The sequence below is a fragment of the Syngnathus scovelli genome, chromosome 13, assembly GCF_024217435.2.
Source record: "Syngnathus scovelli strain Florida chromosome 13, RoL_Ssco_1.2, whole genome shotgun sequence".
In the NCBI taxonomy this organism is placed as follows: Eukaryota; Metazoa; Chordata; class Actinopteri; order Syngnathiformes; family Syngnathidae; genus Syngnathus; species Syngnathus scovelli.
Window position 1 is genome coordinate 4,209,700 of NC_090859.1, and position 26,073 is coordinate 4,235,772.

Genomic DNA, 26,073 nt, shown 5'->3' on the forward strand with positions numbered 1-26,073 from the left:
TGACAAAAGGCTTGCTTAATTTTCCACTATCTTTAATTTTTGCTCACTTACACAGTTTTGACTTATTTTACGTCGGATTGTTTTTGGTGTTTTCGATCAGCTTTTTTTCTACTCATGCATCAGTTAGGTGTACAGTACTCCGGTTTACCCCACACTCAGTAGAATTAGTTAACTTATTTACTTAGTGAGATTTATAGCAACAAGATTATGTTTTGCCTCTCAAAAATACATTTGCATGTATCGAAATAGTTAAAGCAATAATGTTGCCTTATGCTTAAGAAGAAATTCTCTTGAATTGGGCATTTCAACAACACAAATCGAAATTATCAGCAACCCCACAGCATATTGGGTTCAGACTAGGGCTGTTACCTTCAAATATTATTCTATTGTTTAATCAAATAATCTGATACAATTTTATTGGCGTTAAAGTGTGAAGGAATGAGGTCGAAATACAAAAAGTCCTGCCTCGCTACAAAAACAGATATGCTCAAACCTCATTGAATAAAGTACATAAGCAGACAAGTATATTCACATATTAAATAAATAAAAGAAACATTTGAAGCATATAATTATACCTACACACCAAATCAATAAAGAAGACATAACTAGACATTTTTGATAAGTGGTGATGAGAAAGGTTTTTATAACTTTATGATCTGATATATATATTTCTGAGGACTTTGAAATAACAAATGACTTTTGATATATTGCCTAAATAGCTTAATGACCCTTAAGCAACTGTGGAATGCATGCCTGATGTTTTTTCTCTGAATCATGGACACAGCCAGAGTCGTCTTGACCGTTCAGTACTTGATTGTATCTTGTGTTTTGACTAATGCTAGACGCCAGTTTTTGATTACTACTGAACGTTCTGCACAGAGGGAAATATTTTGGCCTAACAAAGAAAAGATACGGTTGGAAACATGATTAAACTAAGAATATAATGACGTAAGCAAAGACATGAAGTATCAAAAGCACAAACTTTACATAGTCAGGTAAGAGCAATAGATTAATGATGTCACAGCCAAAAGCTAACATAAATTCGCACAAGATGACACAATTGGAAGAATGAGGTACGATAGTCTATGTCCAAGATTGGAGGAGAATGTTCACAGGAAGGTCACGTGGAGATAAAACCAGCAGGTGCCAGAAGGAGCCACCCGAGAACTCGGCCAAAGATGATCGCCAAGGCCGAAAGACGGGAGGGAAGACAACAGCCCCCACCCGAGAACTCGGCCAAAGATGATCGCCAAGGCCGAGAGACGGGATGGAAGACAACAGCCCCCTCCACACACACACACACACACACACACACACACACACACACACACACACACACACACACACACACACACCAACAGCCCCCCACCTACACACCGAATCGCCCATAACCAGCACCACTCCCATGGAAGCAGACTCTCCTTCGAACTTGCCCCACCCCGAAGACTCATCGCCCATCAATCCCGGCCCACAATGTGCTACTGAATATAAAACTGATCTAACAACCTTGGACTTTGCCTTTTCTGAATGGAGACTTTCTGCTCTTGAAGGGCTGTATTGTACTTTCCTGAAAACAGAGCTTTTTGAACAAGAATTGTGATTGAACTCAACCAATCTGTCTAAGTCTAATTTCTGCTTCAGTGTCTTTGCATTTTCCTAAATCTGAAGAAATCAAACGAGCACGCAGTGAGTAAATTGGATAACAGGTGATTGGCAAAGGCTTTTGCCGTGAGGCGCAGATAACGCGCTCCCTAAATTGTGGACAGAATCCAACAAATGGTGACCATCCGACGTGATTTCTTTAGAAGGGAAAGTGCATGCTCCACAAAGGATTCTTCCTTCTCCGCTCTTGCTCAACAGTATTGCAGTCCGATCGGCACAAAAGGTAAGGGGGAAACTTTTTTTTCTCTCTCCCAGTTCAGCAATATTGTGGAGTGAAAGCGGAATACAAAAATTAATGCTTTCAGCTCTGTGTTCAGGAATGGTGGTTGTATAGAAGTGTGTGTTTGTGTGGAACTTGGTAAAAGTGATTTGTGGAAAAAATTAAAAATACAAAAACAGGTGAAGGCGTCGCTGATATAGCAGGACGGATGCCGAGCGACTCCAATAATGTGACCTTAGAACAATATAGGGCTGTCTAAGGCGAGGGACATCTGGGACGTCCGAGTCGTGGTGAATTAAGAGAAAGGTGGTGAGGACTTTGTCTGATCAGCAAAGGGCGCTCACACCGCTGGAACTTGTGGGATGCCAGTGACTAAGCATATGGGCACCTGAGTGGCCTCAATAGTAGACACTTAGGAACTTATACTGTTGCCTAAGGTCGGGGTCGGTTGGATCGGCCAGGCCACCAATACGAGTCGGGGACTCGTGAAAAAAATAAATAAATGGTGAAGGCATCGCTGATATAGCAGAACGGATGCTTGGCGACCTCAATAGTGCGACCTTAGAGACTTATATTGTTGTCTAGGGCGAAGGGTAACTGGGTTAACCAGGTCGCTACATAATTGTTGAAGTGTGTCTATGATGATATTGTGTGGAAAGCAGGCTTGGCTGTCAGATGGGACAGCAACGCAGCTGAAGAAGTGAGTGATTAGTTGTGGTGCTGTTCATGGGATGGAAGTGATGATTTGTGGTTCATGAAGAACAATAAGTTGATTTGTATAAAATTGTTGATTTTATTTTGATTTTGCATGAGTTGGAGTCAGAAAAATGGCTTAACAAGAATTTGATAAAGAATGTATATTTAATTAGCATGAAGGTTATATCCCATTGTGTGGTGGGGTTAAACTGTAACCATTTTTGTTTTCAAAAGGGTGCGGCTCTAAAGTTTGGGCCAAACGGTCAGGTGGGCACAAATGCATATTTTGGACAGAGGTGGGGGGTTACATTGGTGGCAAGGCTCTCCGCACTTCAGTTGCCTCCCCCCCTACCCTTGTTATCAGCTGGGAAGATTGTCATGTCTATGTTGTGGGCCCGTGTGTTTGTTTATGTGCATGTTTGTCTTTGTGTATCAGTTCGTTATAAAGGATGGAATTGCGTTAAATTGGTGCACGGAAACGGTGAGCGAGACAATGGTTTATCAGATTTGCATTGTTAAATGTAAAAATTAGAAATGATAGAATAATCTGAGGGTTGTGGTCAGAAACTCGTCCAACGAGGAGAGTGCCCAGCCCTCATAAAAATGTGAGAGTAAGAGAGAACATACATTGTAGAATTGGATAAAATTAAATTATGATTGCAGATTTTAAATTTAGGAGGAATTATTGATTGGTTATGACATAAGACTATACAAGGACACATGTAAGGATAAGTCAAAGATTTGAATCACTTAGAGTTAAAAACAACAAATAAAAACGACATTGCAAGGGGGGCACTTTTTATCAAAAGAACACCAAGTAAAGTATTAAGTAGTGGGCATTCGTGATTGGGATTAAATTAAGGATAAAATTAGGTCAATGATTAGAAATCAATGGTGCTCTACACAAAAAGGCTTAAATTTTAATGGGGAAATATTTGGAGTACTGTGTTGGTCTACATAGGTCATGGGCCTAGTTTATTTGGTTTTGATTGTGGTTTGGGTTTATTTTGTTTATTGTTAGGTTTTCCTTGTGTTTATTGTTAAGGTGTTCCTTGTTATTCTCTTATCCCCTGCATTGTAAATGTCTTCTTTATGCAGATAGGTTAACAGGCTAGGAATTTAGTGAGGAGATAATTGATCACTTGATGGGGGTTAATAATTGTCCAAATCCTAGTCACATGTTTTGAGGGACCACAGCAACAGCATTATATTTAATTTGCAGGCCATTATTTCGTATGTGATGACAGTGTCTAGATAAGTAGACTGTTTTATCAAAAATGTGAGAGTGAAGGAGGAGGTTTGATTTGTAATCTGGCATTTGGGTGCCACTTTTAAGAGTTTGTGCAGGAGCATAGATTATTTTTGTTTGTTTTTAAAGATATATTTAACAGTTTATCTCGGTGCAGTAAGGATATAGCAATTTTGAAAGACTTAAAATTAAAAGCAAAATTCCATTTTAATTCTGACACATGCCAGCTAACATGAGGATGGGAAATAAATAAAGGAATGAATACTAGCTCAAATGTGGCATGTGTTTTAAATTGGGCGATAAGACATTCACTTCCAAGCACTATCCTTTAGCGCTGCTGACAATAATAACTTATGAGATGTTAAATCAAGGAGGAGTGTCATATTTGGAACACCGGCGCTGTATGACCTATAGATTGAACAATAACATTCACCGCATATACAACCATGTTGGTAGATTGTTAAATTACATAACAGTTTATTACAAAGGATTTCGGAACTTGATTTGATGATAAACACAGGAACAAGGATTTTAGCCGTGTTAATGGGTAGGGTGGATGGATTACTCAAAAAAAAAAAAAAAAAAAAAGCTTTTGATAAGGGCGGCTTGATAGTAAGATGATGAGTGTGCGCAACTGATAGGATACAATATGTTAATGGGAAGATTTGGGGTGTAAGGAACAAATACTACACATGAAGACTGATAACACGAAGATAGTTTTGTGAAATTTGTGTCCCAGTGTGTTCTGCCCTAGCGCATGGCACAAGTCCTGAACTGAGTCCTTGTACTCTACTGGCTGCCTCAAAATCAACAGAGGACTGTCCCTGGTCATGAGACACCTTTGACCTTTGGGAGAACAACAGGAACTATTATCATGCTTAAAGGGGGCAAGCACAGCTCTTCACAGGACAAGAACCATATAGTTGGTAGAATACACACAGTTTCAGATCAAAAAGAAAATGGACTGAAAGAACAAAGACAAGATGGACGCATTTGAGAATGGCGGACGGTCCAGCCCTGAATCATCATCATGAGAATCTAAGAGGAGAGGCTGCTAAAGACTTGCACGAGTCACATGAAGTCAAACTGGACACATTGCTAAAGACTGCTGAAGCATTACAAAGTTGGTGGAGTGTGGGACAAAAGGGATGGAAGTGTGTTTGGGAGCTGGGGCAGACATAACTGAGGAGTTTTGATAAAAGAGGGAATAATAAGGCTGCTTATTGACACTGAAACGGGGATAAAAAACAAAATACATAGATATGGACAGTGAAGATGCACTGACAAATTATACGACAGCGTGATCAGAAACTTTGTAAAGTGGACATTGATCAATAGAAATTAAATCATTTGAATCATAAATTTTTCTATGTAACTTAGCATTTCGAAGACATAATTAATCTAACTGAAATAATAAAATTTTATAATTGGACCAGTGAAAATTTGGATTCGGGCAACAGAAGGCTGAATTGCTAAACTTAATTGACCTTTATCAAAACAACAGAATTTAATTACACATCCACTGCGACTGATTTATAGGATGCATATTTCAGCTTGAAGGGGTGAGGGGCCATAAGAAAGTTGGAATTGTGGATAGTCAGCAAAATAGTAATACACTAGGGCTTTAAATAACCAATACAATGACATGACCCTTGCGACAATTGATTTAAATGGCAATTTATGATAGGCACTTGGGGTTAGGATTAACAATCCATCCATCCATCCATTACTGGTGCGGCTTGTCCTTACGAGGGCCACAGATGATTAACAATAATAACTAGAATTATTCATTTCTGTAGAAATTGCGTGTGAAAGCGAAGAGGCTGAATAAAAATTCGGGGAAAGCTACAAGATTATGTTTAAATTTGGAACGTGTTGAATTGGCTAGAAAATTGATAAAAATATAGAAAGAATTTTGTAAAATTGGGCGTGAATTTTAAAGTTGAAAATTTGAAATTTTCCACAAGTGAGAAGTTTTGGAATAGGATGAACCGTTGAAAAATTGAAATGGGTTGAGTCAGTGGAAAAAAAAAAAAAAAAAAAAGGAAAACTAAGGAAAAAAAAAGAAATTTTGCAAAATTTTACCGCAATGTTGGAAGTGAGGATGTGAAATTTGAATTTGAATCTAGGAGGTTAAAAGTGTAATGGAATAAATCAGATGAATTATGTGGAAGTAGTTAAGATAAAAATAAAATAAAAGGAAGAAGAATGCAGAAGAAGTTGAATAATAATAAAGTCAAGGCAATTCAAATTTATTTATATAGCCCACAAGCAAGTCTCAAAGGGCTCCAAATGTACAAAAATTGCCAATTTAAAATACAAGAACAATAAGTGTGAGGGCCACAATGATGATCATGACAGCAAAAATATTTCTAATTGGTTTTGATAGGTACAAAGGGGGAACATGGAAGAAGGTTTTCAAAATTTGTGATATAGCGTGACTCAATTATCAAGAGTAGGTATTTCTTTTTAATTCTAAGAATTGGCATCAACAAAAAATGAGAACGATAATCCAAGGTGATAGTGTAAGTGGCAGGAGGAAGCTGTGTATACTTTTAAACATTATTTCAGTATCATTATTTCTTAGGAGGGTCAGTAATGCTTGTGAGGAGATGAATGAAGGAACAGGGCAACAGTAAAAGGGAGTGCTCTAAAAATTTTTGGTTCTTTGCCAGAGGTAGTTATTTGGAGGGATGAATTTAAACTGAAAGCAAAATGGAACTGTTTAGTGGAAGAAATATGGGAAGGTGGAAATATTGAAGTTACAGCTCAACACAAAGTGTCAAATAGTCTAAGCGTGAGATGTGAGCAAACCAAATGGGGAGTTAAATCATGTTCTAGTATTATGCATATTGGCAAACGATGTGAGGACAGGAGACCAGACAATTAGATATTAATTTTGGATTTAAAATAAAAAAGGGACATTTTAATTGAGGAGAAAATTTTGCGTAGGGAGGGTTCTTTTTACAATTTAATATTGTATGTTTTATGTGTGTGTTGTGGGATGACAGTTTGTCTGTAATGCTGTATGAATGTCAAGTCTGTACTTGGGATGGGGTTTGTGTATTGTGAATGGTTAACATGATTCAAGGTTGGGGTGATGTGATCACAGCAGAGGATAACATTCCTCTCACCTGAAAAATATAGAGATACTACAGATTTGAAAAAGCAAGATTGATCAGGGCTCATTTTGGACTAAATATGGGTTTAGGATTACTCTGGGGCACCATTGACAACAAAAGACTTCAATGGAGAAAGCCCATTTCAAGATTGTGACCAGACATGACTATACCAGCATTGACAGTCAAGACTCTGAGCCAAGACAGTGTATGACAACAACTCTGGACTTACCTGACAGTGTGACGAAATGTATGTGACGGAATTTGTGATGACTTGCTTTGTTTTGATGTTTTACTTAATTGTATTGCAGCCTCTAACAGCAACCCAGGGAGCAGATTGTGCTTTATTTGTTAAACTTGCGTTTACTTTGCAGGTTGTCAACTGCAGTCTTGGAGAATTTTGCGTCATGTCTGTGAACATGCATTAACAACTAACCCCTTACTTTTCATAAGGAGTTTGTAAATGTGATCGGTTTCATGACAGGCTCGGCAGGCTCCAATTTTCTATTTCATGCGTTTGACATGCGCCCGTGTGTGGATTATTATTTTTATCATTATGAATTTTATTTTTTGGTATTATGGATGTTTATTGTACGGAGAGCTGCATGCACAGCTACAGGTGGGTGGTGGCTTTTGTTCATACAGCCATGTGAGATGCTGCCAGTCGAGTTTCAGGGACTGAGAATTGGTGATTCCAGGCTAGGATGGCATCTGGAGGTACACCGAAGTCCAGCTGGCGATGGGTATGTCACCATGGACATTGTTATTTTTACTTTTTAACAATGTGTCAAAAGGGGGAGGTAGAAAAACAAAACAAAACAAAACAAAACAAAGGGGGGAATTGTGAGATTTTAAGTGTTTTCAGATTTGATGGTTTTTAAGTCTTCAACATGCTGGACGGAGGAGAAGAATCAGCTCGGCAGAAATGAAGTGAATGGGAGACAACATCATGAGATGGAGCCAAAGCCTGGTAACAAGTGTGAAGAGTTTCAAAATAGCTTATAATAAACTGTAGACCTTCACAAGATAGGATCAAATAGGTGGGAGAGTATTAAATGTAAAAAATTAAAACAATAACATACAGACTCCAAACAAATTGGGAACAGGTGGATTATGAACGTTAAAGTTTGAATAACACATTATTCACGTGATTCATTTGCAGGATAAACAATGGAAGGGATTGATAAACTGAACAAATTTAAGATGATTGCGGAAGTATTATGTCGGGAACAAATAGATTCGACAAGTTTTTTCCCTATAAAATGGTGCCGTTTGGGTTTGAAGAACATAGTCGCTTCAAAGGAGGAAAAGCATGATTTAAGATACGTGATTGACCAATGAGAAGGCTATCCCTTGTACCAGGGGGGTCAAACTCATTTGTTCACGGGCCGCAGTGTAGTCATAGCTTCTTTCGGAGGACCGGTATGACTGTCCTACCCAAATAAATGTGTGAGCACCTCACATTATATAGAGTAAAAGCTACAAAACAAACTGGCAAGTAACTTGCTTTCAAATCAGACAAATAAAAACTGGTCTAATATTTAAAAATCAAATATTATTAAAAGTGAAGACAATTTGCAATTCGAGTAATGACACGTGAATAAAAAGCACAATTTGTCTTCGCGGGCTGCATAAAATCATGTGGCGGGCTGTATCTGGCCCCCAGGCCTTGAGTTTGACACCTATGCCTTATAGTATAAGGCATAGGTAAAGTAGGATTAGAATTTGATAAAACAGATATGGACACCATCATATTCCATTAGAGTTCAAATTGCTTGCAATACAATTACAAATTAGTTAACACCTGTGTGATTGATTGTTTGATTGATTGATTGATTGAGTGGTTGATTGATTGATTGATTGATTGATTGATTGATTGATTGATTGATTGATTGATTGGTTGGTTGGTTTATTGATTGATTGAGTGATTCATTGAGTGACTGACTGAAGGGCTGAGTGACCGAATGGGCAATCGTTCGATGTCTGTCTGTCTATATGTATGTACTATATATGTATGTATGTATGTATTTCGTTATTTGTTTATGTATTTCTCTTGCACATTTTCTTTCATATCTTCCACTTCTTTCGGCTGCTCCTGTTAGGGGCCGCGACTGCAGAGCGATCATTTCCATATCTTTCTGTACCACCAACCATCTGCATGTCCTATCTTCGTCTCTGCCACACTCTCCATTATTTTGGCCAGTAGATTTCCAAGCCTCGCTTCTAACATTCTTTCCGATAACTTCATGCTTTGCTTAATCAACATAACAACACCTCTGTAGCTACTACAGTTCTGCGCATCGCCGTGGTCTGAAATAAGGAATACAAGTCAACACCTTTCCGGGGAACTTCTCGCTTTTTAAAAATCTCCCCCTGCCATCTCTCCTTGATAGTTCCATGCTGTCACTGGAATGTCGTCTAGGCCAATTGCCTTTCCACTCTCCATCTTTTACAAATGTCTGGGTATGAATTTTATCTATATTTATTTTTCTCACTCATTGGCGGCTCCACAGAGGGACGTGGTGTGCCAACAGAGGGACCCTGGTGGCATCAACGATTTTGGTGACCTCAGTTAAACTGAGGTCAACAGAGGGAGTGAAGGAATGAGGTCGAAATACAAAAGGTCCTGCCTCGCTACAAAAACAGATATGCTCAAACCTCATTGAATAAAGTACATAAGCAGACAAGTATATTCACATATTAAATAAATAAAAGAAACATTTGAAGCATATAATTATACCTACACACCAAATCAATAAAGAAGACATAACTAGACATTTTTGATAAGTGGTGATGAGAAAGGTTTTTATAACTTTATGATCTGATATATATATATTTCTGAGGACTTTGAAATAACAAATGACTTTTGATATATTGCCTAAATAGCTTAATGACCCTTAAGGAACTGTGGAATGCATGCCTGATGTTTTTTCTCTGAATCATGGACACAGCCAGAGTCGTCTTGACCGTTCAGTACTTGATTGTATCTTGTGTTTTGACTAATGCTAGACGCCAGTTTTTGATTACTACTGAACGTTCTGCACAGAGGGAAATATTTTGGCCTAACAAAGAAAAGATACGGTTGGAAACATGATTAAACTAAGAATATAATGACGTAAGCAAAGACATGAAGTATTAAAAGCACAAACTTTACATAGTCAGGTAAGAGCAATAGATTAATGATGTCACAGCCAAAAGCTAACATAAATTCGCACAAGATGACACAATTGGAAGAATGAGGTACGATAGTGTATGTCCAAGATTGGAGGAGAAAGTTCACAGGAAGGTCACGTGGAGATAAAACCAGCAGGTGCCAGAAGGAGCCACCCGAGAACTCGGCCAAAGATGATCGCCAAGGCCGAGAGACGGGATGGAAGACAACAGCCCCCTCCACACACACACACACCAACAGCCCCCCACCAACACACCGAATCGCCCATAACCAGCACCACTCCCATGGAAGCAGACTCTCCTTCGAACTTGCCCCACCCCGAAGACTCATCGCCCATCAATCCCGGCCCACAATGTGCTACTGAATATAAAACTGATCTAACAACCTTGGACTTTGCCTTTTCTGAATGGAGACTTTCTGCTCTTGAAGGGCCCAGCGCTGTATTGTACTTTCCTGAAAACAGAGCTTTTTGAACAAGAATTGTGATTGAACTCAACCAATCTGTCTAAGTCTAATTTCTGCTTCAGTGTCTTTGCATTTTCCTAAATCTGAAGAAATCAAACGAGCACGCAGTGAGTAAATTGGATAACAGGTGATTGGCAAAGGCTTTTGCCGTGAGGCGCAGATAACGCGCTCCCTAAATTGTGGACAGAATCCAACAAGTGTATTAAACACACTTTCCCTGATTACTGTTCATCCAATAATTTTTGCTTATTTGGCATTATTGATTGGTCAAAAAAACAATAAACACTATCACACAAGAAAAATTTATGGTCGTTGTTGTTCAAAGTAAAAATTAAAAGTTTACTGAATTATTAAAGGGCGGCTCGGTGGCGCACTGGGTAGCACGTCCGCCTCACAGTTAGGAGGGTGCGGGTTTGATTCCACCTCCGGCCCTCCCTGTGCGGAGTTTGCATGTTCTCCCCGAACCCGCGTGGGTTTTCTCCGGGCACTCCGGTTTCCTCCCACATCCCAAAAACATGCTAGAGAGATATTCAATGCGCCAAGCTTTGATGTCTATTCATATGCAAATGAGTTAGGGGTCATAAAATTTTATGACCTTTTTATGACTTGTTATGGTATCATAAATCACCCTCTTTTGAATTGTGGCGGGGTTGGGGGCATCAAGATGGCGCCAGTCGTGACGGCGCCATCTTTGACTGTCGCCATTTTGGTTTGCTGGCGCCATTTTTAAGATGTGGATATGTATGGGCATGTATTTTTATGAATCAAGACAGGTGCAGCACCTGAGCTATCTTTGCTAAAAGCCCTCTGAGCTAGCTTTGCTTCCGGCCCGTACGTGTGAGATTGAAGGGAGCCTTTTTGTTGAGAAGGGGAAGGGAGGGGGGTGTTTGTGACAGAGGCGTCATTACAGGTGCCAAAAGTTATCTGAAAGAGAAAAAATCAAGGTGTTGTCGCATATAATTTGAGAAACAATAGCTCAGCCAAAGTTATCTGAAAGCGAGAGACGCATGTAATTTGGCAAACATTACTTTAGAGGATCAAGGTTTTTTTTTTTTTTTGTTGAGAAAATCATTGAAGTGTCGCAAGGTGTTGATGCATAATTTGACAAACAATAGTGGAGTCGGCATTACTGGAGCCGAGGATATGAGGTAGACCCTTTGATACGGCCAGAGTTATCTGACTCCCCGCGACACGTGAGCCCATAGGCGTGGTCTTATCCCCGCCGAATTTAAAGTTTGGAGAAGACAAGCCAAGGCACAGCTCTGAGCAACGGGGGTTGAAGCGCGTCAAAAAGCTGTTTTCGAGAATGGTTAAAGGTAAGTCATTTTAATACCTTTCTCGCGATAATAATAATAATAATACACTGCGGTTATTTTATAAAACAAAATGTAATGTTTATATAATATTTGCAGACAACATCATTTTTGCCGATGCCCACGCATCTTTTGACGACGATTTTAGCGACGTTTACCTAACACAATCAGACTACGGTGAGTCAATCGCGCATCTAAGATAGTTAATATAGAGGGTATTAGCTGCTGATTTTATTTTATGTATGTAACAGATCTCGTGGCCGCGGCCGCTAGGAAAAGCGTTCGGCCGACGCAAGCTGCCTTCGACCGCCATATTGGAGCAGTCGAAACGTTCGACCGCCATATTGGAGCAGTCGAAATGACAGAGCCAGCGCGACCGGCGGTATCAGAGTCACGTGCTACTGTTGAAACCAATCCACTCTCAACCCGCACCGTTCAGCCGGAATCAGCGACTCAGAACTAGTTGAAGCTCTGTCTACTTACGAGGGCTTGAATCATCATCAAGAGTCGACAAACAAAGTTAGAAGTATTCCTTCTATGTTATCATTTGACTTGCTATTTTTGGTAATATAACGGCTTAACCGTTTTTTTTTTTTTTTATAGCTACTTTCAGGTGAGCGTCGTGACACGAGGGCTCAGAGAGATAGGAGGAGGAGAAGGGGGCACCCCTTCTACAACACGCACCACTCAACCAGCAGGGGGCCTGTAAAGTGCCGTGGTAACTGTATCTACAAAAGACGGTTACAAGAGTGTTTTAAGATTATACATGCTCTTACAGATTTAGCCGAATCAAAATAGGTTTGTGTTGTTTCTGTTGTGTTTTGTAAAAGAAAATATAATGGATCATCCAAACCTTACGTCAACGGAGTCAGATTTCTTAGCAAACATTGATGAAATAGATTTGCCGTCATTTAGCGGGACAAGCCAAAGAAGTGACACACCAGAGCTAGATTTATCAAACGTTAACAATGTGTGTACGAGTCAAATAACAGATTTGCTCAACAATGTGAGCACGGCTTTGTCAGAGGGGGAGAGACCAGACAGTCCTGCTATTCTCACCCATTTACAAGCTGTCATAGATGAATTGAACAATCAAAGTATGAATGAAGGTGGGCAGAGTCCGACACAAATCCCGTCACAATTGCTAAACATGATAGCAGAATTAAACAACCAAGTTAATGGCAACAATGGGCGTATCAGTCCTGACATTCCTCTCCAGTTGCTAAACATCATCCAAAATCTAAATACACAGCCTCTGGTTGACCCGTTGACCGCTAACACTGTCGATTCATCACCGGTTGCTATTCACGTCGTTCCGCCGATATTTCAGCCTAACAACTGCTCTGTTATAATTGATCACGAAATAGACGTTATTGACGACAACATATCAGCATTTCAACACACGCCCCAGCAATCTAACAACGGTTCTGTATTAGCTAACCAACGCGGCGGTTCTATTGTAATCAATAGGCCGCATTTCAATAATGTAGAGGTAAGGCGACGGTTAAATATACCATCGCAACAGAACATTAATGATTTTGCAACCTTCTACCTCCAGATTGAAGATAAAATAGATGATGTCATGCAAGAGGTAGCTAGCAGGGCGCAAACAGGTGATGTAATTCAGATAGAGCTAGTGGGTGGTAACGATAGAGCTCACATCTACCAGCAAACTAGTGATATAAACTCTATCAGAGATAATGTATCAAACATGCTTGAACGTTTAGCCCAATCAAATACAGAGCTTCTGGCTGATGAGGGCTTAGAGCTCATTGTACAAATAGTCACTCCATTGCGTGGTGGAATGCGTCGTGGGCTGTTGAACACTACCAACAGAGAGATTTTGAGGTTGAAAAAATGACACCTACACATACCTCGTAATAAAGACAATAATTTGTGTTTCGCTCTCTCACTAACCTATCTGCTAAATGACACACTTACAACAAAACAGGCCACAAGACAAGCGCGGCTCTTACATGAGAGTGTAGGATTGGATTGTCAAACACCTGTGAGTCTGGGCGATGTCCATAAATTTGAGAAAGTCCTCAAACGGAAAATAACTGTAATGTATCGAAAAGAGGACTGCCGCCCCATGACCTTCTTCGACACGCGTTACCCCAAAACAAATAACGATACCTTATTTGTCTTAAACCTTGAGGGTCATTTTTACGGCGTGAAAGCGATTGAGGCCTTTGTCGGCCACGCATTCTTTTGCAGGCATTGTTACAAAGGGCATGAGAATTGGCAACAGCACCAGTGTGAAGGACACTGTGGCGTTTGTCTTGATCCTTGCTGTAAACAGCGACGGTTTAAACCTGTCATCTGCCCCGACTGTAACAAATCTTGTCGTAATGAGGAATGCTTTACCAAACATAAAGAGTCTCGATCAATGAATCGTGTGAGCAACTGCACTTCATACAAAAAATGCTTGGAGTGTGGTCTTCACTATTATGTGAAAGCTGATGGTACCGGTGCTAAACATCGTTGCCCCATTAAAAAATGCACAGTGTGTGATGAGATCTTAAATCAAGATGACGCCTTGTTGAACCCCCACATGTGCTACATTCAACCCATCAAACCACAACCACCCTGCAAAAATGTAGTCTACTACGATTTCGAATCTTATGTAGATTCAGACGGTTTACACAAACCTTTTCTCATCTGTTGCGAATCAAATAGACTGGCGAAGCATTGGTATGGCACAGATTGTGTTGATGAATTTCTCAGATTTTTCCGAAGGCCACGGTTTAAACAAACTACGTTTGTTGCACATAATGCGAGAGGTTTTGATTCATACATACTGATAAGGAGAATGCTTGAATTAGGTCTCAAACTTGACATTCTGATGCAAGGGAGTAAAGTTCTATCATTTGTCGATTTAGACACAAAATCTCGATTCATAGACTCTCTCTCATTCTTGACGATGCCTCTAAGTGCAATGCCTAAGGCCCTGGGGTTTGAAGACAAATCAAAGGGTTACTTCCCACACAAATTCAGCTCTTTAGAGCATCTAAACTATGTAGGGTCTCACCCTGACCCCACGTACTACGGCACCGATCGAATGTCACCCTCCCAACGATCAAAGTTTGACGAGTGGTATGCCAAAGAAGCTAACAATGTGTTTGATTTTGCTAAACAGGCAATAGCCTACTGCGAGAATGATGTTGATCTCCTAATGCAAGGGTGTGAAAAATTCAGGAGTGAGTTTTTTGAGGCCACCGGAACAGATCCATTCAATGCGGTAACAATTGCGTCTGTTGGAAATGATATACTTTTTATCATTGGATTCTATGTATCTACTTTTGTGTGCAAGACTCTCCGCAGTATGTGACCATCTAGCCTTGTGAAAATGATTTGGGGGCATATGGCCGGCTAATGACTGGAGTCATTAGCCACGCTATACAATAAGCCCCATAGTTAGCTAGACATGTTCAGATCATGAGATTGTCATGGGATGGCTGAAGCAGACAGAGGTCTCATTTAAGTTGAAGTCATGAGTACGACACCGGGATGTATTCCCAGGGCCACTAAAGACTACGTTTTTGTTAAGCTAATAGTCATGAGACGTCCAATACTGCTCCGTCCACGAGAGTATCCCCTTTGTTCTGTGGTAATGAGATATAACTTTGGAATGTATTTCCTGCCTGTGAACCTACCCGATCATGTACACTTGCCCAATTGTTTCTTTCTCAATAAAAAGGTCGGCAAAACTCAGAGCAGAGCGCGAATCTCAGCCACACTTGCTGTGTCTGGGATGCGCCCTTCTGCGCAGGAGAAAACGCTAAGCCAAGAAAGACCTACCGTCTACGAGATTGATTTCAGATAAATGTTGTCAACCCAACAGCGTCGGCGTGCATGAAAGTTTTTCAAGCTAATTTTCTAACCCCTCAATCACTAGCCATTACACCATCAGACAACTATATGCGTCAGCACAAAGCTTTCTCGTACGATTCTATTCAGTACATGCAATGGATCATGCACAGCCAAAATATCCAAATTAGACATGCATTCAACGGTGGTGAAGTTAGGATAGACAACTACTTTGTAGATGGTTATTGTGAAATCGGGGGCGTAAAAATAGTGTTTGAGTATTTTGGTTGTTATCACCACGGCTGCGCAGAATGCTTCGACCTCTCTAAAATATGCCCGACAACCAAACGCCCTTTTCAGGAGAGGTTTGATAAAACACAAAAGAAAATTCAGGATCTACAGCTTAGACAGGATGTGTACATTGTAATCATGTGGGAGCATGAATGGTTGCAAATGAAAAAGACGGACATAGAGGGGAAGGAATTCCTTAAAAAAAACAAATTTCCTACACCGCTCAAACCGAGGCAGGCTCTTTTTGGGGGCCGAACAAACGCATTCGTTTTAAGATACACGGCAGGGCCGAACGAGCGTGTGTTGTATGTTGATGTGACATCATTATATCCTTTCATCAACAGTAGAGGTACCTACCCCATCGGCCACCCAATGATTATCCACGGTGATTTTAAAGACCCTAGATCGTATTTCGGTTTCATCAGCGCCACAGTCAACCCACCCCGTGGTTTGTATTTTCCTGTTCTACCGTTCAAAACAGCTAAAGGTAAACTCGTCTTCACACTGTGCCGCACATGTGCCGAGTGTAACAACCAGCAGACGGCTTGTACACATAGTGATGAGCAAAGATCGTTAACAGGTGTTTGGACAACCCCTGAATTTGTTAAGGCACTTGATCTCGGGTACACGGTTGCAGAAATTACGGAAGTGTGGCATTACACAAGAACGAGCGACACAATTTTCCGTGATTACATGCGAACATTTTTAAAAGGTAAACAAGAATCTTCAGGTTATCCGGCTCACGTGGTCAACCAGGCTGACAGAGAAAGATACATACAAGGGTATGCCATTCATCAGGGTATCCAACTCGATCCTTCCAAAATTGCTGTAAACCCTGGCAAAAGGCAAGTGTCAAAACTCTGTCTTAACAATCTGTGGGGAAAACTCGCGCAACGTGACAACATGGCAAACACAAAAATTGTGACAAAATCAGAGGATTTTTTTGAACTTTTGTTTTCAGGTCTGTACAATGTGAAATTCTTCCATTTTATCAATGAGAAGCTCTCAATTGTACAGTATTGTATCAACATAAACAATGAGATCCCCGCCTCAAAAACATCAAACGTGGCTGCAGCGTGTTTCACAACAGCCTATGCACGCCTAAAAATGTACAGCTATTTAGAAATTTTACAGAGGCGTGTCCTTTACACAGATACAGACAGCCTCGTGTACACTGTGAAGCCAGGTGAAAGTGTTCTCCCTCTAGGGGATTATCTGGGTGATTTGACAGATGAGCTTTCGAACGACAGCATTTTAGAATTTGTCTCAGCCGGCCCCAAAACATACGCTTATAAAACACGAGGGTCATCTCAGACGGTCATGAAGGTAAAGGGTATCACACAAAGTCATGAAAGCGGTCAGAGCATCAATCTCGATAGCATGCTCAGTTTGGTTCAAGGGTACATCGATACAGCAGGTGCAACCTCAGATGTGCTTTACGCTCCCCAACATAATATCGTTCGCGATAAGAGAGGGTTTCATCTCAAACATGTCATTTTCCAAGCGGCTTCGTGTGGTGTACGATAAAAGAAGGCTGCTAGAGCGAGGCACCACTGAACCGTTTGGCTACTGATATCCATACGTGTGTCTGTGTGTGGAAATGGCTTTTAATCAGATCGAATTCGACCCCAGATTAGAACTTCCTTTTTCATGTCTAGTAGCAGGGCCTTCAGGTTGTGGCAAGACTTTCTTTGTAAAAAATGTATTGCAAAATCCTGAACATGTTCTGAGAAAAAAACCTGATAATATTGTCTGGGTTTATACTTCATATCAGCCAATGTACGATGAGCTCAAAAACCTGAATAAAGACATTGTTTTTATCAAGGGGCTGCCTGAATCTTTTGATGACGAGAAGCTGTTCCCGCCACAGCAGCACCATCTGCTGATTTTGGATGACGTCATCTTCCAAGCTTCGGATAACCCTGAAGTGGTCCGAATATTCACCCAATATAGACATCATAAAAATTTAAGCGTTATAATGCTAACGCAGAATGTATTCCATCAGGGCAAATTTAGCCGTACTATTAGTTTAAACAGTAATTATTTGATTTTGTTCAAAACCCCCCGCGATAAACTGCAGGTGAGTGTCCTGGCGAATCAAATTTCTCCCAGCAACCAGAAGTTTTTCCTGGAATGCTTTGAAGATGCTACAAGAGAGCCGCATGGGTATTTACTGGTAGATTTGACACCTTCATGCCCAGAACAATATAGACTACGTACAGGTGTACTACATAACCAGTGGCCTGTTATGTTACAGGCCTATATACGTTTGGCCTATATACCCAAACAATAAAACGATGACGAAGCTTTTAAAAACAAACGCACCGTTACTCAAATCTCTGTTTACATCCAAACCGGCCAAACGTAAGCATTTGCTACTCAGAGGCCCCAGTAGTTTGGTGAAAGCATTATGTGAGATTGCTCTAAATCTTCTTAAAGGACATGTACCCTTAAAATCAAAACTTTACAAGAGACTTAAAAAGCAAAAGAAAAATATCCGCTTTTTGGCTGATAAGAAAAATACTTTGAAGAAGAAAAGAGCTGTGATAGTTCAGAAAGGTGGTTTTATATTGCCGTTACTGGCCGCTTTCGCACCTGTTCTCGGGAGTGTCATTAGTGGCTTTATGAACAAAGCATAAAATGAGTTTGAAAACGGCTCAGAAAATGTTCCTGATTTCACCTTATCAGCTCGAGAGGCTGAATCGACCCGCTCCGACCATCCGTGATACAGCAGAGCATTCTTTGGATGAAGAGGTTTTGGATAATAAAAATTTAAATCAATATGAAAAGATCAAAATTTATCAGACCTTAATGCAGCGTTACTTGGGGTTGGTCAAACAAAAAGACTCCGAGCAAATTCCTATTACGATTCGCAACGAAGACAACGAGAGGGGTGAAATAAAGACCGCTGATGAGAGCGCAATTGATGTGACAGGTAGACGCTATGAGGATATTCTGGACGCCATAGGTCCACGTTTCCGACGCAATGCCAGCTATGTGCTGAAAAGACTGTCGGCAGAAGATGTAAGCTGGACGCCGTTAAGTGAATTTGTTTTTAGAGGAAAAACTATCAAAGGCTCCCATATGAGCGATCTGTTGAGACATTTGTGTGCGAGTGGGAAAAAAATCAACGAGAAAGGATGGAGTGAATTTTTTGAAGATGTAAACATGATGAATAAAAAAAAAAGAAAGAGGACATCGCCGGTAGTAAAATGGGTTAGTTATTAGATGATACTCTATTGTTGTTAGTGAAAAAAACGCATGACTCTGTAACTCTCTTTAACAATGTTTATTGAATAAAACAGATTTTATAAAACATTAACATGGTTTCAGACAATGACATTTTTTAAATTTATGCAATGAACATGATGTTTGCCCGCCGCACATCCGGTCTGGTCTCCGACATTTTTTGACAAACTCTCTAACCATGGCGTCGTTATGGAGAGGATCGGAATTGTAATGAGTCAGCACTTCACGATAGGTGTGCCCCCATCCGCGTTGGCTTAAATAATACACACAGTGTTGACCACAGGTGTCTGTGAGCTCGTGTTGCAACTGCCCGTTCTGATATTCGACCCGTTTAGAATGCTTCTTCAAAAATCTGTATATACTCGCCGGGTAGTACGGACTGTCCGGTGGCAGACCAAAAGGATCAAAGAATGTGGCCGAACCGTTCGCTTCTAAAGTCAAAGCGAGCCAGTGCTCTCCGGGTAAATGTCTTGGATGCGTGTTGACGATGTAATATTTCGGAGGCGTGTCTCTGACGTCAGCTAACTCATCCGATGCGAAAACGCCTCCAAATAAGGTTCTCTGCATCCGGGTCATAATCATGTCCAATTAACGACCGTTCATAGCGTTAATAATAGTTCATCAATACTTCCCTCTTAGCATTAATCTCTATAAGCGAATCATAAGCCGCGTATACAATGAGGGTCGCTGTGTGTGGTAACGGCGTTCTGAAACGTAAATCGAGTCTCAGGACCCCGCTATTGATCGGCGTTAACGCGCCTGAGTCATCCACCTGACTTAAATTGAAAACAAAAAGTGAATAGCCCTGACTAAAATCCTGTTGGTCTATACAGAGAGGTAGATCTTTCAGAAAACGCCCCATTGCTGTGTATAAATTATGAAATTCACGTGTACATATCCCAGCTTTGACATTGGGCTGAAAAGCTTTGGCTGGTATTTGTCGACCTTCGTGGCTGAGAGCTAAATACTCTGTTATAAAGCAAAAAATTAAACGGGTTTAAATCTCTCCGTCACATGAAACTGTTGTAGTTTACGAGCGCTATTACAATTTGCTTGGGGATATGTCCGAGGAATAGATTATCCTGATGACAAATTCTCGAGTTTTGGGGTACACTGTAGGTCTTCATATTAATTCTCGTTAACGGATAAAGGGCGTTACCTTTTTGTAATGCGGCGGCGTGACCTATTGCCACGGCCGGTGAGATTGATACTTTTTTCACAAATAAGGACGCTCCGAGTATTTTGAGACACGAATCGCTGTCTGGAGCGCTCATGAGACAGAAATCATCAGAAGCTCTAGTTAACTTTAGACGCCAATCCACATTATTCAATAGATGGCGTTCGGAGAAGAAAATATCTCCATGAAGCGGTCCCATAAGATGAAATTCACGTGAGCCTGCAATCTGTTGTGCGCGCCGCAGAAAACCGGCGTTAGCCACGCCCTCTTCGAAAGAAATGGAGTTCATACGCCCCCTACTGTCTTTTGCGAACATTCCTGCTGTGAATTGTGACTCCAAAGAATCGTTTGAAAAGTTTAACAGCAGCTCGATGATGGATCTGTAGGCGTGCGTGGCACTAGATTGTGAGATTAACCGTCCACCCAACGAAATATCTAATTGATTAAAAATTGTGTTTATAGGGAAATTCACGATGCCGACTTGCTCCTGCGGTGGAATATTTGTCCCATCTCTACGCGTCACCTTTGCACGGAGATGTAGTAAAGTGTCGGATAAATCTAAATATTTTGAGCCGTCCCCCGGTATAAAAAATTCTATTGGTCCTTGGTCCACGATTGCTGTTAACGGTTGAAATTCGACATATGAGCTATCTTCTATGGAGAATTGCGTCAGGGGCAAATTTACTAAAGAGATCGAGACTTGATAGCGTCGCCTCTTGACTTTTAAAATGTAGAAGGGCCATTTTTTAAGAGAAAATATCTGTCTTGCGTCTTCTCCGCTTTTTCCTGACAACTGGCTTGAGACCGGTGGAGCGCCTTTTTCTTTTAACGCTCCTTTTTCTCCGCCCCCCAGGTTCCAATCGCCCACGTGACAATACAGCTAGCCCGGAACCTTCTTGTTCGGGGCCTTGTTTCTGGTGGATTCTTTGAATGACGCGCCCCGCTACATCCGTTGCTATGTTTTTAGCGGCGGCTTGAAGATGCGGCTTCGCCAAGTTAAACCCGTTTTTGAACATAGGCATCACGAAACGAAATAATTTTGCAAAAATAGACCCTATCCCTCGTCCGTACTGAACTGGCGACCCTGCAAATCCTTGAAACGCGCCCCCCACTTGTGTTTCATAATAATCAACAAAACGATACAAGTCAGGGTGCATCATCATCATCACGTCATTTTTTTTTTAAATTTTTTTTTTTTTAATTTATTATTATTTCGATCTAAAATGCAGAGTGAGAATGACCTTCCCGTATTCGAAATCTATCGGGTTGTTCTGGTCTGTTCGCAGGTAAACTGAAATGGTTTCAACGTGGCTTCTGCACACATCTAAATAGTATACCGGGTTAAAAGTTTTGTTTACAATATCACCAAAATTACCTTCAACTGTTTGATGATGTATTATGTCTGTGTAGATGAACATAAAATAAGATCCAGCCCGTCTGTCGGCAGGATGTTGTGCGTTTACGCCTTCCGGTTTGAGTGACAGCCAATGCTCGGGGGTCATTCTGACAATGTACGCCAGGGGGCTCTTGAACATAATTCTCAATCCTTCTTCACCCGAAAACATGAACCTCTGTTTGTGTTGATCAAATCGGACGTCAATCTTTTTGTTACTCGCTTTAGTTAATAGAGTTTGAATGTCCAAAGCTAACGAGTCATGGTTTTGATAAACACCTCCTTTTGTTTTAAGCATATGTCGAGTTTCTGAGTCATCTTGGAACGTATCACCTCTAGGGGGCGGATTTTTAGGTTGTTTTAAATAGAAATTTCGTTTTTTCTCAGGAATGGTGGGTATTGAGTTGATGTATGAAATCTCCCATAAACCGACCTCCCACGAACCTTTTAAATCGATATGTTGAGCCAGTTCGGTTTTAAATTCTGTGAGTGTGTTTGGGCTAAATAAATGTATACTGGCATTTGACGCTAATGTGACGTAGAATTCTCTCTGGTGTTCACCCATCTTGTAATTTCCACAGAATGGCCGTTTTAGAGATCGTCAGATGTTTTTAATACTCTTTGTGGGTACCCAACTGTCGAATTTGGCTGGCCAGCCTACCCAGTGTACGAGGGACTTGCGTTTACCTGACACAGTACGTGATTTAAGAATTTTCTGTATGCGAAAATTTTTTATTTTTTTTATTTTTACTTTTTGTAATTCCGCTTCGTAAAAGCTACCTTCTACAGGCATACCATCCAAGTCCGATATTTTATAGACGGGAGGAACACGGTCGAGACGTTGTCTTATTCTGAAAATTTCATCCGTGTAACTTTGTAAATAACCTTTTTCAAAATTGCCTTTTATTTTGGAAATTCTCACAGTTTCACCCGGTGCGAACCGGAACTTGTACCCCCGTCGGAAAGGATTTTTGGCGTACAGGTTGGTGAAGACGATATTCTTATTCTCTTCGTTTACAGCGTTCGGTGTCATTTTTATACTGCTGTGAAAACTGTCGTTATAACTGACAATAAAATCCTGAATTACATCCACGTATCGTTGTGTGTTCTTAGCTGTGAAATACCTCCACATGCGCGTTTTTAACGTTTTGTTGAATCTTTCGATCGTTTGCGCTTTAGTGTCCGAGGCGGTAGAAAAATGTGTAATATTGTGCTTTCTCATTAATTTCTGGAAATGTTTGTTAAAAAACTCCACCCCTTTATCTGTTTGAAGGCGTAATGGTGAACCGCTAACTGTCAGGATATCTTCAAATGCTTTGGTGACCTGTGTAGCAGTTTTAGCTTTCAAAACACGTACATATGCACGTTTCGCGAAGATATCGATTACGGTTAGTAAATATTTATATCCATCGTTGTAGCGTGCTAGTGATTGCATATCGCACAAATCTGCTTGGAATTGTCTCATAGGACCTCGAACAAAAACTTTATTTCTAGGAAAAGTTATTCTGGCTGGTTTGTGTAAAGTGTACGCGTCCTGATCGGATAAAAAAAGCTTTTACTTTTCTAATGTTAGTGTTTTTACAGCTAATAATCGCTTCTCTGTGCAGCCGTCTCTCACCCCCAAAACTAGCAGGATTCTTAGCACAATAATAGAGTCTCTGAAGACACCTGTCGCCACCCATTGTTAGGTAAGTTCTGATGGATATCAGATTGTGACGCTGTTAATAAAACAAACAGGTATGATATCTCGGATTTTGAATAAACACGGAGTCACTTTTACGGTCACAATAGTTTATTACAGAAAAAATCAAACTACTTCTTAAAAAACATTACTAATAAACAGAAACAAGTGTAAAACATGGTAAAAAAATGTTTTTCTATAAATCCTAAGGTTTGACATAACGCATGAATTTACCGAGCTTTTCAGCCTCGTCGCCGCAGTTAATGGTGATGAGCAATTCGGAGACCACGGCTGGAGCTTTGTCCTCGGTGAACGTGGACACCAGCACCTCGGTTACGTCCATAAACTTCTTATCTTGCACCTTGTTTTTTGCCACCTTTATGTTACCGCGGCGGTTCACCAGAGCCTTAACAAACCTTTTGAAGTTTTCCTTGGACAGGTCTTCCAACGCGTCCATTACGAGCCCCTTTTTAGTGGGCATTATTTCAAATTTTTAGCGGGGGGTTAAGTCGAGGTTAGTAAACGCGCGAGATGAGAGGTCCGAACGCACTGCTGCTTTGGGCGGACTTTCGCTTTCGATTTGGCTTTTTTTTTTTCCTTTGAGTAGGCGTGTCTCTCCCCCAAAACTAGCAGGATTCTTAGCACAATAATAGAGTCTCTGAAGACATCTCTCGCCATTGAATAAACACAGAGAAACGGTCACAATAGTTTATTACAGAAAAAATCAAACTACTTCTTAAAAAACATTACTAATAAACAGAAACAAGTGTAAAACATGGTAAAAAAAATGTTTTTCTATAAATCCTAAGGTTTAACATAACGCATGAATGAAGATAACATAGATGGTGTTACTTTGGACCCTATTAGAGTTTTAAACTTCTTTAGCTGCCCCCCTGTTAAATCTAAAAGTACTGTTAGGAAAGTCATCAATTGGCTCCACATTTTTTTCACAAAACCTCCCATTGTGTTTTTCCAAACGTTCTAAATAATAGAGCGACTTCGTTGCTAGTCAGAACAGTGTCACCGGCTTCTTGTTTTATCGCACGGAGCCGTGTGAAGATCTTGCCTTCATGAGCTAGGTCATGTAGAATGGCAGAAACAGAATTGCGAATGTTTATAAGCGATGCAGAGGTTTTAAAATAGAAAAACATTGTCGACAACGTGTGGAAGAAGTCAGAATTGCACAGCTCAGCCGTCACTGCTTCGTAATTCGCATATAAGTAAAAGTTTCGATCCTCAACATACAGGCACGTATGGTGCATTTGGCTAAGATCATCAATCCGTCACACTTAGATTTAGCATGCTTCATTAAGGCATCATACAAAAGATGAACCACCATCAGCTTCAGGCGTGTGTAGTCTTCAATCACCAACCATTTAAGAGGCTCTATCGTCATATTATACTCTGTGTCCTGCTGTGTGTTGATTCTCACAGGCGTCGTGGTCATCGGAGTGTCAACGATCGTGTCGTCAGCCTCCTCAAAATCACAGGGTACCTCCGCTTCTGTCTCTCTGAGTAAGACTCTAATGTCGGCAGCAGACAAGCATGGCAAATCCATACCATTTTCAGGATAGCGTGCGCAGGCGTCATCAAACAATTTGATGGCTCGTGACGAGGACCACGGTTCATGCTGCTCCTCCTGCTGTTGCTGCCCCGAGGTTTCAGGGGTTTCAAACACGTCAAAAGTTGATGGCAAAGCTCCATAGAGAGAATCGGGTTGCAGATCGTCGAGGCAGATCGGTGACATGCATTCGCTCGGGTCGGGTGTAGGTAGTGGAAGAATCTCAAACCTTTCCGCCCATGTCTCAGGCCCCGGTGGCGTCGGTCGTGGCGACGCTACGAAAGCTGTGTTCCCATCGTCAGCAGCATCTGACTCTGCATCAGAGTTGTCAGGGCTTGACCAGAACGTGATGCCCATAGGTGCAGAACGTGGTAAAAGTCTTCTGGCAAGCATTTTTTGGGCCATCTTCTTTCTCTTGTGCGTGCGTGTGTGAAAGAGACGTCTGCAAGCCCGCTCTTATACAATTTAGATAGTTATGCTAGTGACTATAACTCCACCTTTTCTGTGACTGCAGGTGAGAAAAAGAGGGGGGGGGGTAGGAGGAGGAGGAACAGTCTAGTGTGTTGAGAAGTTGGGGGTAGTTTAAACTAAATTTTTTAGTAAGGGTTCATCTAAAGCCAGTTTACGTTTCACTCCGACGACGTTTGTCCAGACACGGCTTGATAGAAAAAGCCCCGTAAAACTCTCCCCATATGCTTTTCATACCACATTGTTAATGGTATATTCAAAATTGTCTGGAAAAGTCCACATTCGCTGTTAAACATTTCAAGTTTTAGAAACATTAGATCGATTAGCTCTCCATCTTCTGCCCCATCAACAGTTTGAGGAGAAACTTTCAGCCGGAAAAAACATCTCCCGCCGGCTGTGATTTTTGAAATCCAAGTTGCATTCAGCTCACCTTCTAACCCGTATTCATTGAGAAATTCTGTCAAAACCTCTGGCAGGAGTTGATTTAAAACACCCCAATCATTTGAGTTCAGAGTATCAAAAGCATGGGCTTGCTCATAGTTGCTGT

General features: G+C 40.9%; 1 protein-coding gene and 1 long non-coding RNA gene across 2 annotated transcripts in view; one reads left to right on the plus strand and one right to left on the minus strand.

Annotated features, from left to right (window-relative positions):
* The window catches only part of dpm2 (dolichyl-phosphate mannosyltransferase subunit 2, regulatory), a 258,461-nt gene that overhangs the window by 176,049 nt on the left and 56,339 nt on the right, over positions 1 to 26,073 (minus strand). The window lies entirely within an intron of this gene.
* LOC125979811 (uncharacterized) lies at positions 9,084 to 15,694 on the plus strand. Its single transcript, XR_011087997.1, has 4 exons — positions 9,084 to 11,899; positions 11,996 to 12,073; positions 12,148 to 12,415; positions 12,500 to 15,694. It is a non-coding gene; the product is annotated as an uncharacterized lncRNA (long non-coding RNA).